Consider the following 14,653-nt stretch of genomic DNA (forward strand, 5'->3'; position numbering starts at 1 on the left):
TCTGAGCTCTCAGCCACTCTGGCCACCTCTTCTCTTTGGTTCCTGTTTACCTTGAGGTTGGAGGAGTGACTCTGTGAAGGCAGGTGGCTAGCCTCTGAATCTAGAGCAACTGGCAGACACCACCCTAGGGCACAAACCCAGTGCTCCCTGGATTCAGCTAACCACACTGCTCCAGTGAACCCTGGGCCCTGGGCCTGGCAAAAGGGAGCAGGAGCAGCATAGGCTCAGAGCCCTTCCCCGTACCCCAGGTCAAATCTCTGCGGCTAACATGAACTTCCTCTTCATAGAAGACTAAAGTGAGGCCCAGATGGTGCAACATGACCAAGGCCACACAGCAAGTTAGAGACTAGGGCTAGAATTCCCCCCTTTTGGTTCCCCCCCAAAAATGTGGATCTGCAGGAGACTTTCCTAGACCTGGGGACCAAAAGCTGGACCAGGAAATGTTATCCATCTCTATTGAACGGATCGTAGGAAAAATGACCACTTGGGGGCGCACGACATAAACAAATGCTCAGCCGCAATCCCAGTGCTGTGCACCCAGATATCCTGATGTGGACCATAGGCTCTGAGGGTTCTGGGCCTTGGCCGAGAACATGGATCAGAAAGGCAACCACAAAAAGCCCAACCCCGCAACCCACTTTAGACTCTGGCTCTGTCCCTCCCCTCCAGCCAGGCTCTGATATGGGAATGTCAAGAACCTAGTTCTCCATCTTCCCAAGCAAATAGGACACCTATGGCCTCCAGCAGTCCTGTTGGCACTGAGAACTTCAACTCCTAGGGAATCTGCTGGCCTGGCTGCAGGAGCCTTTGGCTTGTAAGGGTTACAGTCCACTGCATAATCCCTCCCGGGACCAACCCCTGCCTCAGAGTCCATATCCAGCCCTCTTGCTCTTCATCAAATCAGTCCGGGAGCATGGACTCTGGGCTAGAAACTGTCCATCCCTGAATGCCCTGGTTTCAGGCACCTCCCAGGTCAAGAATACACACAATAAATCCTACTGTCCCCAAGGTGATGGATTGAGTCTCTGATCCTTACAACCAAAACCCTAGTCCACCCAGCAATCCCCTGTCTAAATATTAGCGTGAGAGTCACACATAGGGTACATCTGTCACAGTGTTAATTTCTGGTAATGTACAAGGCAAAAAAAATCATAAACAGTGGAAATATCCAAGAAATTGATTAGGTAAATTATGGAAGATCCATAAAAAGAAAAAAGAATACTGGGAAGCCATTAAAAGTCATGTTGTCACATGGTGATCTTAAGCTGAATTCAAAGTCAAGCAAAAAGACAGAATCCAATGCATTATTTATAGTCAGATCCCAATATTTTTTTTACTAGTAGATAATCATCTCCAGGTTTTTGAATTATAAGTAATTTTTATTTTCATCTTAATTCTGTGTTTTCCAAATTTTCTATATCAGCATGCAGTATGTTTATAATCAGAAAGGATATTATTTTAATGTTAATAGATAATTACCTTCTTCTAATTGGAAAACCGTGAATATGATAAAGTTTATCATATCTTTGTAGCACTGAGTTTTGTTTTTAAAAAATGTTTAAGCTTACAATTTATTAAAGCAAAACTTTATGTTTTTTAAATTAACCAAACTGTTTTTAAAACCATTGCTTTTAAACCAGGCAAAACTGTTGTTGGGAGGTTTATTAATCTTATTGTGTTGTGTTTTGTTTTTATTTTCTAGACTTGGCCATGTGGGATCTGCACCTCCTAACTTTTAGAGTTCTGTTACACCAAATTCCCACTAACTTTCTGCATCAGAGCAACTGGAGTCCACGGAATGAGAAAAACCTGGTTTTCCAGAGAGGTAATCCTCATATGATTCTTCAATGCATAGAAATACCCTACATTACCCTTTCTCAAAAATATGAGAAAGAGCTGGGACCAATTTTCCACAGCTCGTCCAGAGGCCACCTGGGGATGTCTGGGAACGCTGAGGAGCACTAACACTCAAGAATTTCACAGGACTTTGCAATGTGCTTTTCTGGCTTGGGGTGTTGAAAGCAAAATTAACTTATCACACTCCTGAGTAATGGTTGCTGGAGGGATGGTTAATGATGTTACACAGGAAGCTGTGCCAGAAGTCCTGGTTTTTTGGTGGGCCTCTGAGCAGGAAGTGAGTCTCCTCATCAAAGGGAAAAAAACAAAGCTCTACCTTTGAGTTCAAGAGTTTTCCTGGCCAAGCAAAGAGAGACCTTCAGGCAGAAAATACGCAGCAGGAGAAAAGAAAAGCCCCACCTTGGGCACCACATAAAGCAGCTAACGTTTTGCAGAGCACAGAGAAGAGTGAAAAGCGATCCGGGGCTTTTTACTTTCTTTCTTTCTTCGCACCAATTCTGGTACAGACGTATAATGAAATACTACTGAACCACAAAAAGGAAGGACAAATTGATTCATACAACAACTGGAATGGATCTCAAATACATTATACTAAATAAAAGAAGGTAGACTGCGTAGACGACATATGCTATGATTCCATTTATACAATATCTGACAAAGGCAAAACCAGAGCAACAGAGAACAGATCAGGATTTCCAGCAGTTGGCAAGGAAGGAGGATCTGACTAACAGAAGGTGCATGAGAGAGATTCTGGGGGTGACAGGACAACTCAGTATCTTCACCTGTGGCAGTAGTTAAACAAATCTATTTCTCAAAATCATGGGACTATCCTCCCCAAAAAGTGAATACTACTGTTTGTAAATATAGAGTAAATTTTTTATTTTTATTTATTTATTTTTTAATTTATTTTACAGACATCACAAGTAGGTGGAGACATCCAGGCAGAGAGAGAGGAGGAGGAGGAAGCAGGCTCCCTGCAGAGCAGAGAGCCCGATGCAGGGCTCCATCCCAGGACCCTGGGATCACGACCTGAGCCAAAGACAGAGGCCTTAACCCACTGAGCCACCCAGGCACCCCTAGAGTAAATTTTTTAAAATCAACATTTGTTTTAAATGGAGAGATGTTTCATCAGGATCTCATTTTATTTTGTTTATTTTTATTTTATTTTTTAGAGAGAGAGAGAGAGAGAAATGTGTGCATGAGCAGGCGCGGAGGGAGCTGGAGAGAATCTTAAACAGGCTCCATGCCCAGTGTGGGGCCCAGTGCTGGGTTCAGTCTCAGAACTGTGACATCATGACCTGAGCTGAAATCAAGAGTCAGACTTAACTGACTGACCCACCTAGGCCCCCCGTCTCATTTTAAAAGTGATTTTCGGGGTGCCTGGGTGGCTCAGTGGGATAGAGCCTCTGCCTTTGGCTCAGGTCATGATCCCAGGGTTGTGGGATGGAGTCCCGCATCGGGCTCTCTGCTCAGCAGGGAGCCTGCTTCCCCCACTTTCTCTCTCTGCCTGCCTCTCTGCCTACTTGTCATCTCTGTCAAATAAATAAATAAAATCTTTTTAAAAATAGTGATTTCCTATTGCTCACATCATAGGTGCTCAAGGACCAAGTATATATACTTGCTTACTTGTTTATTCTTTCTAAAATATCTGATGAACAGTATGCTAATGAACAAATTCCCTGATTTTACTCTTGATGTCTCCTGAAGCCCTCTCTTCTAAACTGTGCCAGCCTTAGTTGGGATCCTCTTCCTTCCCTACTGTGTTTTTCCCCCAAATTCCCAATTGTTCTACCTCTAGCCTCAACCCCCGCCAGTCATTCTGCTGTCACTGAAATTATTTGTCTAAAGTGCAAATAAGATGTTGCACTCCCTTAAACTCAATAGATTTTCTTCAAACTTTCCATGGCTCTCCATTGTCAGATGGCCGAGCCCGAGCTGTTCAGCCGACCACCCAAGGCTCTTCATAATCTGGCTTCTCCTTTTAATTTCTATAGCGACACATCTGCCTTCATGCCAAACACTCTGTCATATTAAGCTGTTAGCCTTTCCTCAGACAAATGGTAGGTTGTCTTATAGGTCAAAATATGCACTGTCCTTCTCTGTGGGAGAACTACACATCCCTAACCTATTGATGTCAAGCTTAGCCAAGTGATTCAATTTGTTGAATATGAGTGAAAGTGACCCTTGCCACTTCGCAGCAGAAACTTTAAGAACCATGAGCGTCTGGGTGGCTCAGTCATTAAGCATCTGCCTTCAGCTCATGCCATGATCTCAGAGTCCTAGGATTGAGCCCCAGTCAGGCTCCTTGCTCAGCTGGGAGCCTGCTTCTCCCTCTCCCTCTGTCTGTTGTTCCCCTGTTTGTGCTTGCTCATTCTCTGTCACATAAATAAATAAAATCTTTAAAAAGAAGGGAAGGAAGGAAGGAAGGAAGGAAAAAAGGAACTTTAAGAACCGGCTCATGGCTCCACCATCTCTAGTCTCTCTGCCACCAGCAATGAACATGTAACATAAGTGAAAAATAAACCTTCATTTTTGTAAGCCACTGAGATTTGGGGGGTTGCTTGTTACCACAGTATAACTTAGCCTAACCTGACTGAAACACTCCATTAGAACATAAGCTCCAGAATTGCTCACTCTGTAACCCCTATAAATAGTACAGACACATGGCTGGCACTCAGTACATATTTGCTGGATGAATGGATGGATCAGTGAATGAATGAACACATGACCTCTGGGCTTTTTCACACACTGTTCTCTCAGTAAAGAGTCACCATCTCTGCTTTTTCACTTGCCCGTATCCTCCTCAAATCAAACCTCAAAGATATCCTCCTCCAAGAAGCTTTCTCTGCCCATTACTCTCCCCTCCCTAAGAAATCCGTGTATATTTCTGCTCTCATAATAATTCTGTCTTGCCCTGCCTATAAGATCCTGAGGCAAGACCAGATCCACCTCCCCTTTGTGGCCCTGTGCCCAGCACACATGGCCCAGAGAAAATGGGTGGATAAATGAATAAAGGAGTAAAGGAGTAGGAAACTTTCAGTTCTTTCAGGAAATCACAGGCTTTTCCCACTTCAGGCCTTTGCTCATGCCATTCCCCTGGAAAATCAGTCCCTTCTCCATTTGCTAACCTAATGCTTCTAAATCTTTTAGGGTCACCTGTCCCATCATTACATATCCCTGTCACAATTAAGTCATTCACTCTCCCCTGTTCCCACAACCTTAATACATCCCTTCAACAGAGCCCTTATTACATGGCACTGAGATCTTCTGTGGTCTGTCTCTATGAGCCCTGTGAGGGCAGGACCCGAATCTGATTCATCCCTATGTCCCCATATCTAAGACTTAATCTCAATGACAGCAACCTCAAAGACAATAATAAAGATAACCAACTGGGGTATGTTCTGGTTAAATAAACAGATGAATCATTCTGTGAGGGAGTGAATGGATGAATGTGAATGGGTTCTAACATGTTCTTCCATTGTCCCTTAGAAAGCCCAGGCTCATCACTGGAGGAGAACTCTCCAAACGTGATGGGGGCTGAGCTGGCTGATGCTTTGTCACCCTAGCGGACTTCTCTCCCGGGCCCCTGTTACTGTCCCCAACCTCATGGGCCACATGATCCCATTAATGAGTGCAGGACACTGTAAGGATCAGCTCACTGGGCCACTTCCCAATCCACCACTAACATCCCCACCCCCTGCAGAGACCCAGCAGAGGTGTCCCAGAGCGTGACTCCAGGGAAGTGTGTGCACCAGGTCAGCCCTGGAGCCTCCTCTAATCTGTCACCAACAGAGGACAAGTGGAAGAGGGGAGGAATGGAGAATGATTTGCAGACAAGGAGGAACGAGAAGGAATCTGCATCCATTCCAAAGTCAACATGCACGGCTAATTGCATAATTGATTGCAGATGTGATTGGGAACTCAGAATATGACAGGGAACACCCAAGGTCAAGAAACACTAATCACCTCCACATAACGCTTTCCCTCCTCTAATTGACTCTTGCTCCAGAGAACCAGGGAACCAAGGAGAATGAGAGGGGTCAAAGAAACAGAAGCACTTGTCCAGAACTCATCCTAAAGGCAGACCTCCGAGAACTTCAATCATCTGGAGATCAACCGGGAACCAGAAGCAAGTAAAAAGCTTCCATGTAATTGATCAGTACTCATCAGAAATATCAAGGTCATGAAAGCAAGAATTCTTACAGAATGGAAGAATCTAAGGACAACCAACCGCCATGAGCAATGTGGGATTCTGGAGCAGATACTCAAACAGAACATTTGAGGAAAACCCGCGAAATTCACAGAAGGTACAACAATTGTATTGTACCACTGATAATTTCCTGGTCTTAATCACTGGACTATGATTTTGGAAGTTGTTATCATAAGGGGAAACTGGATGAATGATACAAATGAACTCTACTTTTATAATATTTTTTATAAGTCTGAAAGTATCTTAAATAAAAAGTGTGCTTTGTTTTGCCTTCCAAAGGTCTTGTACGTAGCCATCAGCCTTCAGGTAGAATGCAGTCATGCTCGCCAAACCTGGTTTTGCTGAACTGTCTGTGTATCTAACTTACTTATTTAGCAGTCATGGAGATGGTTCTCTGAAGAAACCTACAGTTCTTCTGTGAAGCTTTGAAGTATCAAATGGGAGGAGGAGGAGGGCTGAAAGCGATACACTGAGATGCACAGGGAGAGAGAAAGTGCTGCAGTGGGGCCATTTAGCGCCGGGCTGATCAGCCTGTGCTCTTGAACCCGCAGAGACAACTCCCTGTTCCAGCTCAGTCGCAAATGTCTTTAGGGTCCGATTCCATTTGTGCAGCAAGTGTTTTTGGAGCCTTGAACCAGACTCTGGTGTGGGGACACTGGGTTCCTGCTCTCCAAAGGCTCACAAATGGGGAGCTCCATAGGCACAAACACAAAAGAAAATATTACACAGTTTCTATCACTCTGAACTGTGAAGCCTGTTAGGGAACCCCAGAGCCCTAATACAGAGCAACTGATTGAACCTCAGAGAAGACACGGTCAGAGAAGTTGCTGAAGAACAGGGTCTTTGGAAGTTAGAGGCAGCTGGAGCCCAGAGGTTCAGGTGGAGAATGGTTGGAAGGGAACCTAGCAAGATGGGCAGAGACCAAATCAAAAAGAATCTTGACTGCCATTTCCAGTGTGGACTTGATGTTTAGCGAGAGGAAGCCACTGAAAGTTTCAAGCAAGGCCATGGGTTGATTTAAGGAACCTCCATGATTGCAGTGTGGCGGGGTGTCCTTTCTTCAAGAGTGAATTGAGAAGTTATATCAAGGCACTGTGTGCCCTGTTTTGGGGGCGGAATGCCTGCAGCATGCTGGGTGAGGGTGAAAAATGAACAAGGCGATAGTCCAAACAGAGATGCTGAGAAACAGCTCCTTCCCCAGAGGGCTGAATTCACAAGAATCTGCTGTCCACCAGGCTGCCCTGCCCTTCCCCGTGTGTAAAGGCTCAGCTGTTCCATGCTGGGGTGTGAATGGTCCGTGCTCTGTGTTGCATTCAGACAGCACGCTTACTATACTTCTAGGGCACGAGCTCTCCTGGCAGCATTTCAAATCCATCCCCGTCAGCTCAAAACCAAGAGCAGCCAGACTGTTTCCTAAGGGAGGGAAAATAAGGGGCCCCAATCTCTTTCTGACCATCCGGGCTTCTAGCCGTCTCAGCCCTCCTCAGTTGCCAAGCTGCTGTGCCATCTCAGGAGGAACAGGGGCGGGGGTCAGCAAAGCCTCCCAGAGCTGTCAGATCGGGTTTAGGATTCCCTGTTCTTCTGAGTCTTGTAGTTGTGTGTGGGTCACCAGAATTCTTGATGGAGAGGACCAGAACAGAAAAGAGAAGCAGGATTAAGAGTTCCCTTCACACTGGTTAGGTGCCCCAGAGGAGGGGGCCATAAGCAGAAAATGCCAGAGACCCAGGTCCTAAGCAGTGCCTGCATAAGACCTTTCTGAGGGATGGAGGTACTGAAAGAGCAAGTAATTTGCTACAGGAAGCACAGCAGGTCAAGGGCAGAGTGGGAACGGAACCCGGTTTTCTGGCTCCAAACCCAGAGCTCCTGACCCAGTCCAGAGTGAATTTCTCCATGCTTTCCAGAGCTTAGAGCAAAGGCTCATGCAATCCTCCATGAGGATTCCACCCAACCTCCCAGGGCCGAATGCCTCACAAATGCAGCAGGCACCTACTCCGTGCCAGGCCAGGCCCTCCTGCACCACTTCTCTCCCCTGGAACTTTCCTCTAAAAAGGGTGGTAGAAATGCCTGACACATAGGCAGGTTTTCTATAAATGTTTTCTGCTCCACTGGTTTATTCATACTCCATCTTCTTCCAAAGAGAATCAAAGCCACTTAAAAACACACACATACTACGTATAATGTTTTCTCTAACAAGTGAGTAACTAGGAGCAAAGGAAACATACACACATCTCAATTTTTTTAAATAAGTGAGTGAATCAGGACAAGAGAAACACACGCATTACACTATTTTTTTTAAAATAAGTGGGTGAATTGGGACAAAGGAAAAATAAGGATAAGAAGTAAAACGAAAAGCTCAGGGTGGCACTGAGAGACACAATCTCTCCATTTTCCAGAGGTGGACCCCCCAAAAATAAGTAACAACCACTGCAGGGAAGCACCCTCTGTTGCAAGATTTGCAATATTCAAGGGATGTCTAAAAATAAAGGAAATAAAGGAAAAATAAAGGGGAAAGTGTTATTAAGTAGAAGCGGAGCTGTATTTGTTACTAAGCACGGAAAGAAAGTTGACTGATGGGCTGGGGAGATGCTAGGTCCTTCGCTTTGCCCCTCTGCCTGAAATCCCAGTCTCTCCTCTGCCTTCCAGCTGGGAGCCTCAACTGGGCAGATGCACACAAAAATGGGGCTCTCTTTTGCTTTTTTAAAGACCTTTTTCTTAAGGAATAATATACATACATTAAAATGCACATTAGTGGGGCCCCTGGATGGCTCAGTGGGTTAAAGCCTCTGCCTTCAGCTCAGGTCATGAGCCCAGGGTCCTAGGATCAAACCCCGCATCAGGCTCTTTGCTCAGCAGGGAGCATGCTTCCCTCCCTCTCTCTCTGCCTGCCTCTCTGCCTACTTGTGATCTCTGTCTGTCAGATAAATAAATAAATAAAATGCACATCAGTGTACAGTTCAGTGAATTTTCGCAAACAAAATATGCCCGTGTACCCAGCAAGAAACAGCATTACCAGCACACCTAAAGCCCCCTCCCAGCCAATACCTCACCAAGGGCAAAGTGCTTGGACTTCTATCACCATAGATGTGCTTTTCTCATTTTGGAGCATTATATAAATAGAACCATTCAGTGTCTGGCTTCTCCCGTTCAACCCTGTTTGTCAGTTGCCCATACATTTCTTGTAGCTCTAGTATGTTTATCCTCATTGCTATATTCTATCATGCAGTTATCTACAATTTATCCTCCTGTTGATGGACAGGTTCATCCATTCTTGGTCAGGAAAATTAAGACAATCACAGGTTGCACGTGGCTATTTTTAATTAAGTTCATAATTAGTTAATAATTTAAGTACTTGAGTTCAGAAGATGCCAATGTTATTTTTCTAAACTTTTAAATTAGACTCAAATGCACCATCTGAAAACTGTCAGTCTGGCAGCTGTCATTATTTTGATCACTGAAGTCTATTTTTATAACCAAAGATGTCTCAGTCCTGTGGCCAGGGAACCAAAAAAACATATAGAAAAGCCACACAATTTTTTTTTTTTTTGCTCTTTTGCAATTAGACATTCAAAATTTGTAGGCAACATTTACTGAGACTTCACTTGTGTCAGGAACTCTGCTAAACATTTGGCTTGTATTATTCCTTTCAACTCTGACAACAACCCTGTGGAATAGTTTCACTTTTATTACTGTCATTTTTCAAGCTTTGTCCTCAGCACTAAGCGTAGGATCTATTACAAACCAGACACTCAGTAAGTGCTTATTAAGCAAGGCAGTGAATGAATGATAACAGCTACCATTTATACAGCCCATAGTATATGCCAAAAACTGTGCCCAAAGTTTACATTCATTATCTTATTCAATCTTCCAAAAAAACTGAAATAACATAGGAGACACACCTCACAAATCCCCCCACTTTCTCTGAGAACTGCCCGCTGCTCATGCACACATCCACTAGCTGCCACATTAATGCCGTATGACCCCAACCCTCTGGTTACAATTGATTGGACCAGACGTAGACACCTAATGCAGCTCAGCCAACCAGATTCTCTCTAGGGAATGTGGACTTGGCATTGAAAGATGGTCGGTCAGTTTCTCTTATGGCCAGAATTGAGGTGCTATGAACTCACACCCAAGCTGGAGTGTGGACTTTTTATAGAATAATAGAGAAAGAGGAGAGAGGTGCAGAGACTAGAGGCAAAGTCCTGCTGGGTTCCCACCTCCTTCTCTGTTCCCCACTCTAGGACCTCAAAAAGCCCAGATTTTGATAGGTAAATATTCTCTTTCTCCTTCCACATATGAATAAACTGAAGCTCAGGGGAAGTAAAATGACTTGCCCAGAGTCACAATCCAGTGAGCTGTTTCCTCTTCCACACACTGATGTTCCTTGGTCCAAATCACCGGGACGACCATGCCCCCAGATCAATCTTTCATCCCTGTTGGAAGCTTTTTGTAGGCCAGGGCCCCATCTGACTCATTGTGGCATCTCTACCTGGACTGAACACTGTCAGGTGTCAGTGGCCAGCCACCAGGATGGAGATTTCACGAGGCCAAAGGAAACATCATGGCGTAACTGATAGGAAGTTAATGGGTTTTGTGAATATAGTTTATAGAGGGAGCAAAGTGGGGCATGGAACTTAGGCACCTCCTAATGACTTTGACAAAGAAGCCAGCAAGCAACTGATGCAAGTCCACTGCAGCCACAGCTGAAGACAGCGTGAGGGTACAGTACGCCACCCTGGAATACAGACACTACCTAAATCCTCCTCGTGCCACAAACCTCAGTCTGGCCGCCTTATGTTCACTCTTGGCCAAATAAATGAACTGAGAATGGGGTTTGGGTTCAGGCCAAATGTGGGGGCCTGGCCAACCCCAGGGGCTGAACTCAGAGCACATCACTGGCCAGAGTCCGCATTCTGCAGAGACTGGACCATCTGATCCCCTCTGCACACACTTACTCTACCCCATCTTCTACAAGGTAGCCAGAGAGATCTTCTGGAACACCAAACTGATCAGGTCACCCCTTCCACAAAATCCTCATGTGGCCCCCAACAAGGCCTTTATGACCTGCTATGGTACAGTGAGAAATAGATTTGGTCTTTGGCCAGGTTCCTGGCACAAATCTCCTAAAAGCCATGTAATCTGAAGGGTCTTAAGGTTGCTAAGAGCATCTTTTTGTTATCGTGGGTCTTGTGCAGAGCTCCTAAGAATCTTGGAATTTTCTAGTGGTAGGAGGCTCTTCTGTTATTCATTAAGAGCCCTTTTGGTCACACCTAAGTTTATGCTAAGGAGGTGATTTCAGATGGGGCCCTTACATAGCCTCAGAATGGGTATGGTCATCAGAAAGACCAAGTGGTGGAACTTTCAGCTCCACCCAGTGATCTACAGGAAGAGGAGCCGGGCAAGTGGGTGCAGGGCAAGGGGAGGGGGTGGAAATTAAGCCATATAAAAACTCTTAAACAGGGGCACCTGGGTGGCTCAGTGGGTTAAGCCTCTGCCTTCTCTTCAGGTCATTGTCCCGGGGTCCTGGGATCAAGCCCCACATTGGGCTCTCTGCTCAGCAGGGAGCCTGCTTCCCCTTCTTCTCTCTCTGCCTGCCTCTCTGCCTGCTTGTGATCTCTGTCAAATAAATAAATAAATAATCTTTAAAAAATAAAAATAAATAAAAACTCTTGAACAATGAGATTGATGAGCTTCCTGGTAGGTGAACATGTCAAAGTGTTGGGAGGGAGATGATCCCAGAGAGGTCACAGAAACACTACACACTAACCCCCAAAAGCTTGCCTCTCTTCCACCCAGCTGTTCCTAAGTTGTATGCTTTGTAATAAACTGATAAACATAAACAAAATGTCTCCCTGAGTTCCGTGAAATTATTGAATCCAAGGAAGCAATCAAGGGAAACCTCTATTTTAGAGACAGAATTGTAGCTTTGTGATTGGGATCAAGAGTCATGAGCAATCTTGTGGTATTGAGCCCGTAAGTGTCTATACAATCATCAGGTAGTTAGTATCAGAATTGAGTTGAATTTTTGGACACCGAGTTGGTATCTGGGGAGTTGGAGAATTGGTTATTGGTGTTAGAAAACACTGTGGACCTGTCGTTTTCTGTCTTCGCTCATAACACACTGTCTTTGCTCACTCACACTCAACTTCGCTCCCAATATTCCAAGTCGCTGCATCCCTGAGAGTTTAAGTGAACTTTAAACTCAATTCAAGGAGTTTAAAAACAGCCGATTCAAACCTCCCCAGATTGGGTTAAGGGTCCTTCCCCTTTGTGCACTTCTGGCACAGAAATTATACTGCTCTGTGACCATGGGTTTATACATCTGCCTCTCCTCACAGACTGCGGGCTCCTTAAGAGCCAGGCCTTGGTTTTTCGACATCATTCTTTTTTCCTACCAGTATACAGCAGAGTGCCAGGCCTGTAGTAGGCATCAATAAGTACGTATGGGACGTATGGGTGTTTAGATGGGGATGGGGAAGAGAGCGGGGTGAGTGGGTGGGTAGAGGGGAGTAGATGGGTGGCCACATGGGGAGGAGGAAAAATAAATGGATCTGTGAGAGGACGGCGAGGTGGACAGATCAGAGGAAAATCAGATGGTGGATGGATGGAAGGATGGACAGAAAGGCAGGAGAAGAGGGAGGTGGGACGATAGGGAGGTGGACCGATGAGAGGAAGGTTGGCTGGGTGATGGACAGATGGGTGGTCAGGAAGGTAGGAGGAAGGATGGGTGGCTACGTGAGGGGACAGAGGAGTGAAGGAGTGGATAAATGGGTAGACGGTAAGAGGGTAGGACAAAGGACACATGGATTCATGGGAAGAAGATGGAGACATGAGTGAGCCAAGGGATGGATGTGTCGATCGATTTCAAGCCTGCATGTCTAAGCCTAGGGTTCAGTCCTCGGGTTGTCTTTGTGGCCTAGACTCTTCTCAGAGTTCCGCCGCCTGCCAACAACTCTTGAAATAAACATATATAAAATCAAATGCGTGTTCGTCTTCCCCAAACTTCCAGTATTCTGCTCCTCAGTGACTGGCACCACCACCACCCAGCTGTACAACTAGAAATCCGGGGATGATCCTTGACTCTATCTACTCCCTCAACCCCTATACTCAAGACATCACCAAGTCCTGTTGATTTTACCTCTGGCAACTCTTGCCAGCTGGTCCATCTCCCTCCATCTCCAGGGCCACTCCAGGGTCACTTCTCTCCTGGGCCAGGGTGATCACCATGTCTCCAGCTGTCCCACCTCCATTCTGTCTTGACCCCCTCCCTTGCAACAACCTCCACACTGCCAATAAAGCTGGCATTTCAAAATGCAAGTCTGGTTTTGCCACCACCACTCCTCCAGTATTGTTCAAGTCATTCGAATGCCTTCCATTACTCTTAGGATCAAAAGTAATCCTGACCTCTGCCCATTTCTCCTGCCTCATCCCACACCCTCACAAGGTCTTACCTCCTGTAACACTCTCTCATGGTTCCTTGTGGCATGTCCCATCACTGCAACTTTACATCTGTCTCTGGGATTCAGTGGTTCATGTCGGTCACCATCTCTAGGCAGTGAGCCCTACAAAGGAGAGACCATGATTATTTTGGCTGTACTTGTTTTGGGACAGACAGGCTAGGGAGCAAATCTGAGTTCTACCCCTAATGAGTTATGTGACATTGAGCAAGTTACTTGACCTCCATAAACCTCTTTGCTGTGCTTGAAAAATAAGAAGATATTTTCCCCCTCTACAGAACATTGGGATGAAATGAAATCATGCATGCAGTGTGGCTAACAGAGGGGCTGGTCTCCGTGAAGGCACGTCGTGATGGGGCTGCGAGCTGCAGCAGAAAGGTCTGTATGCAGACCCTGCTCACTCCTCAGCCAGTTTACCCCGAAGTAAGCTCTACCTTGAAGACAAATCTTCAAGCAGGCCCAGAATGAGGAGGAGGTGGCCCAGAGGGGGAGCTGCCTTTTATACGTCAGCACCTGGTGACCTCTCTCAGGGGCCCAGAAGGATGACTTTCTTCCTAAGGGGAGACAGAAAGGGACAGCCTACCCCAGCCCCTCCAGCCAGGAGAAAGGGTGTTCAAGCCTTATTAAATCCCCAGAAGAGCTTACAAACCCAGAGACCAGACTTCTTACTCCTTTCTGATCCCAGGCCCTGCCCTCCATCCTGGAAAACCTTCCTCTATAAATCCTTTTCCCTCTTTGAAAGTCTCTTTTCCAGAAAGCTCCCTAGGATTGCCCCAGCCTACACTGATTTCCCTCTCTTATGAAGCCCAAGGCCCTGGTGCCTCCAATTAAGGACAAAGCACTGGTGTAAGACCCATCTGGATACAATTCCAAGCTCACTACAGATAAAGGATACATTTTTTTAAAGGATAAAATCATGACTGTTATACAAATATAAATGAACGCTCATCAAAGACTTGAACGCATTAATCAGTGAGGGAACGAATAAGATGTTATACTATAATTCAAAGATGAATCCAAAGACAGCCACGTGTATAGCTTTTAGGCCACCGCTAAGATATCAATTGACCCCACAATTGACCCCACCTGAAAATATTCATGTGCTTCTCAGTAGCCAGAAATACTCTGC

This window comes from Mustela putorius, unplaced genomic scaffold (genome assembly GCF_011764305.1).
Source record: "Mustela putorius furo isolate JIRA1106 unplaced genomic scaffold, ASM1176430v1.1 tig00000174_pilon_pilon_pilon, whole genome shotgun sequence".
NCBI classification, from domain to species: domain Eukaryota; kingdom Metazoa; phylum Chordata; class Mammalia; order Carnivora; family Mustelidae; genus Mustela; species Mustela putorius.